Raw genomic sequence first — 6,627 nt, 5'->3', positions numbered from 1 at the left:
CACCTCTTGCCCCTAAATGGCAGGGACCCTTTAGAGTAATTCTTTTAACTCCCACAGCTGCTAAGCTAAAAGGGGTTCCCCACTGGATCCATCTGACACACCTCAAGCCCTTTATTTCCACAGCTCAAAATAATCCTTCATACACGGTAACCCAGACGGGACCCTGTTCCCTTAAGTTCCAAAAGACACCTGGCTTAGCCCCTCCTACCCCATCTGCCACCTAATTCTCCTGCGTTAATACATCTTTCCTTCTCCAAAATTCTAAATAACTATTCAGCTGCCATTACAGATCATCAAATACGAAGCCAAGGGCTCCAGCGGTAAGCAGATTTTTAACAAAGCCACTTAACAGGTCAGTTCACCTAAGCAGATTCACAAGCGGCTCAGTAACGGAATAAGTATCATTTAATTTTTTTTCTTTTATCTCCTTCTTTCTTTTATTCCTAGGACTCCTCCCCCACCCCCTAAGTTTCCCCTCTAACCAAACCTTCCAGATCTCTTCTCCCTAATTTCTTTCTCCACTAATGCGATTTTTTGCCTTCCAGCATCCCAGTGACTTCTTCAATCAGCCAGCCCAGCTACTCAGAAGGAAAAACCGGACGGAGGTGACTTCTTCAATCAGCCAGCCCAGAACGCCAGCGGACCAACTGAACATTCCCTGGACCCCTCGACGCCCAAAGTCAGCAGGAAGCAGTCATGAGAGACCGGGCTACGCCCCCATTCCCATTCCCTAAAGACCCCCCCCCAATTTTAATTTTTTTAATAAACTAAAAAGGTTGGAATGTTATTCCTTGGAAACTACAGCTCCCAGACTTCCCTTCACCTGGGCGCGCTGGCGCGCCCAGGTGAAGACCATCACTCCCAGATAACCTTGCGCCCGCAGTTAAAAGCGAGCGCTCCACGAGGTTTCGCTCTCTTGCTCCCTTCCCCCCTTGTGTGTCTTGCACGTCCCGCCCTTATCGTGTTCCCCCCTCCCCATTAAACACACCCACGTGGGAGCCGCGTGTCCGTCTCTTCCTTTGCGTCCGTCTATCCTGTGTTTGTCCACACACCCACGCCGCCCCGCCGCCGTTTTTAAGGAATAATATCTTGTTTAGGGATTCTATTGCTGTGAAGAAACACCATGACCACAGCAACTCTTATAAAGGAAATAATTTATATTGGCTTACAGTTTTAGAAGTTTAGTCCATTATCATCGTGGTGGGACATGGCAGCATTCAGGCAGCCATGGTGCTGGAGCTAAGAGTCTTAGATGTTGATAGGCAGGCAACAAGAAGTGGTCTGTCTCACTGGGTGTAGTTTGAGCATAGGAGACTTCAAAGCACACCCCCACAGTGACATACTTCTTCCATCAAGGCCACAACTCTCATTAGTGCTGCTCCCTTTAGGGGCCATTTTCTTTCAAACCACCACAATTAGAATTTAATATTTCCACTGGAGTATTTCATCATGTAAGTCTAGATGTTTAAAAAAGGTATTTTGAAGGGAACCTAAAGTCAATAACTATTTTAAATAAGATTTTTTTTTTTGAATTCCCAGAGTCCAAGAGATAATTGCCAACAAAAGCCATTTGCAGATTTTCTGGGTTTCTTTATCACCACCATGCTGCCTGTGGACTACTGGGTGTTTCCACCAGATAACAGGCCACTAGAATGCACAGCCAAAAAGTTCAGGGTAGCATAAAGAAAGGACAAGAGTTGCTGGGAAAGCTTTATTTAGAATACTATCAATAAACATTTAGGCTCCAAAACGTATGGAACTTTGTTGAGGGAGTATTGTCACCTTCCCTGACCTGCCAAAAACCAAAGGAAGTGCCACTGAACCACTATTGTTCTATTCCCAGCGTGGGGTGCAGATAAATGAATGAAAGGCAATAGACTTTAAAAGTGCAAGGAGCGATTTTTGACCTCCCTTTCTTCCTGAATGCCCTCACTTGAAAGATGTCTTCTCTATACTAAAAAGGAATACGATGTTCTCATCAAGAGCAAGATGTTGAGAATGGAAGACTTCTTACAGACACTTGAGATAAATGTCTTTTAAAAATATGCTTACAGGGTTTACTTCTCTGGTTTCTTCTTTGGCCCACGGTGGTGTTTTGAACAGGAATGGCCCCATAGACTCAGGTGTTTAAATGCTTGGTTATAGGGAGTGACACTATTAGGAGGTGCAGCCTTGTGGGAGTAGGTGTGGTTTTTTTGGACTAGGTGTGTCACTGGGAGGTGTGTTTTGAGGTCTCATGATAATTGAATAAACCTTTGAAACTGTGAGCCAGCACCAATTAAATGTTTTCCTTTGTAAGTGTTGCCGTGGTCATGGTGTCTCTTCACAGCGATAGAAACCTTAACTAAGACATCCACCTAGTACAAAACATTGAGGTTTTGCCATTTTTCAAGGTCTATGTTTCTTCATGAGGGCTCCTGTGTTAATATCACATGCATTTTTGCTTTTTTTCTCTCATTAATGTGTCTTATATAAGTTAGTTCTCTGACTCAGCCAAAAATGGTGAGGATGTAGGTAAAATCTTGTCTTCTATCCTCCAGTTTTCCAGGCTGACTGTGAAATGTTAAGAGGCCAGTGGGACATTTCCGTTTGACTCTTCCTCTCCCTCTGGATAAGTCTGTAAACTAGGGGTTAACCATGCACAGAAAGGATGAACGATGCTTTGTAGCCACACAGCTAGGTTGGCCAGGTCTGCAGGTTTGAGCAGCTGTAGGCACATAGCCACCCCTGGCATCCTTAGAAACCTACTTGCAGACTCAGTCCAGGCTGCCCTGAACTGCATGTGGATGCCTCTGTGGGATCCATGGGATCCTTCTTAGCTCGAACCACAATCTGAGAATAGCTTGGGGATGGGAAATTTGAATTGAAAATGGGCTTTCTCCTCCAGATGTAAACAAATTGTCACTTAGAGCTCCAACGAGATGGGCTCTTCTTTTAAATCACCGAAAGTAATGGTCAAGTAATGCACTTTTCTTAAGGTAATACAGATTTTCTCATCTTTTTTTTTTTAAATAAAAAAACACAGATATTTTCTCTACTAGTCCCAAAAGAACCATACATTATTTTCTATATTGCCATTGACAATTGTTTGAAAAGTGGTGATGTTTATCATCTTTAACAACAGTAATTTATCTCATTTAAAAAGACCTTTTAGCTTATATAATAGAACATACTTATTAAGGAGTATTTAAAAATCACTGTATATTTTCAAAGTGAAAAAATAGAGTTAACATTTATCATTCTGACTTCTATTTTATTACCTGAACAAAAGGTATTTGGACCAAGCACAAAACAATGGAAACTGCAAAAAATTTAAATATTCAAATTTGGAAAAAAAATGTCTTGTTCTACTCTTCAAGGCAAAACTTACGTAAGTAAGAACAATGCTGGTCGTGAGAAAAAGTAGGATCAAGAAACTCATGAGGGACCACTGCAATCACCTATCCTAGAGAAACATTAGGATGCTTTGCATATAATAGTGATTATAAAACTCCAGGTGGCAGAGATCTTTGATTAAGGCTGGCATCTTCATAAATTTAAAATGCTAAATGATTCTCCTTGATAAACATTGTGGCTGCTAGAAAATACTATGACCTGAACCCCCTCCTCCTGCCACCATTTTTTTCTTCTGGTAGAAGTAGGTCCTTCAAGTAAGTGACATTTTTCTAGCAGAATCTGGCAAGACAACAACAAAAATGCCTGCTTAGTCTTTGAGATGTGGATGGCTCACTTGAGCCTCAAGGCATACACTCCCTGTAGTTTGACTAAAGGAGAGGAACAAGGGTCACCTGTGCTGACATATCTAAATATGCACCATTGGGTCCAACAGAATGGGCCAGCATGGGATTGATAATTGCAGCCAAGTCAGTGTTAACATAAATAAAAGTATAAGTGAGACATGTAGATATCTACATTTATTTATTTATTTATTTATTTATTTATTTATTTATTATGTATACAGTATTCTGTTTGTGTGTATGCTTGCAGGCCAGAAGAGGGCACCAGACCTCATTACAGATGGTTGTGAGCCACCATGTGGTTGCTGGGGATTGAACTCAGGACCTTTGGAAGAGCAGGCAGTGTTCTTAACCTCTGAGCTATCTCTCCAGCCCCCACATCTACCATTTTGTACACTGTTAACTTCTAGTTTCCAGACCCATCCAAAGGGAGAGAAGGGTTCAAATGGAGATGTTCCACTACCCTGTTAATATTTCACGGCCAGCCCAGAAAACATAACAGGATGGGAGAGAGGATTTTACCTCTTCATTTTCTGTTCAGGTCTAGGAACTAATCTGATAGAAAATGCAACGACAAAAATCAGTTTAAGAGAGCATTGATGATGTCTATCTCGAAGTAATTGTTTCTCAAAGTAGAGACTGCAGCTGTGTGTGTGTTAGATTTTTCTCTGAGAATTGTGAGCTCTAAGAGAGTGGGTACAGTGCCTAACTCTATGCCTGGCCCACAGGAAGTACTGTGAATACTTGCCGAATGAACAAATGCGCTATGCACTATCGTCAAAAACTACAAATAATCAGACTTCCCATTAGAAACTGCTACTACTATGCAGTGCTATGTACTAGTATTCTAGGATTTAAGTTTATTAAATTACTTGTGTCCTGTAAAGTTAAACCTTACTTAATCTATGAAAGGGCTCTGTACTTCTAATATTGGCAGTAAGCATTGATTTGGAAGTCGCAGACAGGGATGATACAGCAAAGTCCTGTATACAAGCACACTAGCCCACTGTGGTGCATATGTTGCTACTTAGAGCATGGTCCAGGGACCGTCCATCTGCATCTCGGCAGCTTGTTAGAAACATGGGATCCAAGGACCCACCCAGACCTTCTACAGCAGTATCTGCCTGTGAACAGATCTCTGGGCAATGCACGTATGTTCTGGAGTTTTCAGTGCTCCTTTAAGTATTATAGTTACTGCTAAAATGTAACAGGCCACCCAGGCCTTAGAAGTTCTCAAGACCTTGGCGTAACTAACTCCATGATGGAAGTACCATTCAGCTGTAAAATTCAGCACACAGTGCCACCTGCCAAAATGAAAACAAAGACCTAATCCATCAAAGTCCATGGTTCTGGGAAAGTCTCTAAATGTACTAACCTTGTTCTTTCTGTCTAACTGCTCTTGTTAACTGGAGCAGGTCAACCCAGAACTTGTGTTTTGTGCTTAAAAGCGCATCCTTAGGAAGGCTTGGTGCCACACTAGGATCCTGGACAACCAGTATTGTCACTGGCTGGCTAATAAAGACTTTCTATTGACTTAAGTCCCTGTCTGAGAAGTCTTCTCTAGCGGAGACCCCATAAAAATAGCATCAGCCAGCTCCAAACACAGGCAAATGCATAAATCTATGTGACTAGAGTAAGTGAAAAGGCTTATCCATCCATCAATCAAGAAATATTTACTCGGCAACTCTTTGGTGTCAGTCACCAAAGCCTCCATACAACAGCCTTCAGTATGCCCACTTCTGTTTTGAAAGAGTTCTCATTATTCATTGCTGAGTGTTAGGCTTTAGAGGCACCTTAAAAATGACAAGGTTCAAATCTTCTGTATTGCTAATGAGAAATCCACAATCCTGTATAGCAAGGGACCCACAGACCAGAAGAGAACTAAAATCCAGACCTTTGTCCCATTTGTTACATCACTGTGATGGCTATTCCCGGTGGTCATCTTGACTAGATCTAGAATTAACTAAAACCCAAGTAGCTGCATTCACCTATGTGGCATTTCCCTTGATTGAGTCATTTGAAGTGAGAAGATCCATCATAAATCAGAATATTTTGAGTATCTGCCTTATACGTGGGCCACATGTTCTCACAGCAGCTTATATAAAGGACATGGAAGAAGGAAGTGCTTACCCTTTGCCTACTGCTGCCACTTCCACAGGCAAGTTCATTCCTTCACTGACATTAAAGCCTACTTCATCAGATTCTGGTGTATGTAGAAGACCAGCTAGCTGTACTAACTAGTCTTATGTCAACTTGACACACGCTAGAGTCATCTAAAAGGAGGAAGCTTCAAATGAGAAAACTGCCCCAGAAGATCTGCTTGTAGGGTGTTTCCTAAGTGATTTATGGGGAAGGCCCAGCCCATTGTGGGTGGTGTCATCTCTAGACTGGTGGTCCTAGGTTCTATAAGAAAGCACACTGAGCAAAGCATGTGGAGCAAGTGAGTAAGCAGCCCTTCTCTAAAAATCAGCTCCTGCCTCCAAGTTCCTGCCCTGCTTCAGTTCCTGCCCTGACTTCCTTCAATATGAGCTATGATATGGAAATGTAAGCTAAATAAATCCTTTTCTTCCCCAACTTGCTTTTAATCATGGTGTTTTATTATAGCCATAATAAATCCTAACTAAGACAGCATCTGAGACATCCAGTCTTTCAGACTGAATAACAATTGGATGCCTGGACTTTCCATCAGGAGAAAACCATTGCTGGAAGGTCAGACCATAACCTGCAAGCCACATAAATATGTGTGTATGTATGTATATATGCACATACATGTGTGTATCTATGAGTATATATACATAAATATGTATATATATATATTCATCCTATCAGTCCTGTTTCTTCTAGAGAATACTAGATTTATTTTTCTAGAGAATACAATCACACTTCAGTT

The sequence above is a fragment of the Alexandromys fortis genome, unplaced genomic scaffold (assembly GCF_014885135.2).
Source record: "Alexandromys fortis isolate MF-2015 unplaced genomic scaffold, M_Fortis_MF-2015_v1.1 scaffold_14, whole genome shotgun sequence".
Lineage (NCBI taxonomy): Eukaryota > Metazoa > Chordata > Mammalia > Rodentia > Cricetidae > Alexandromys > Alexandromys fortis.
The sequence above is the reverse complement of the archived record's forward strand: the minus strand, read 5'-3'. Positions refer to the sequence as shown.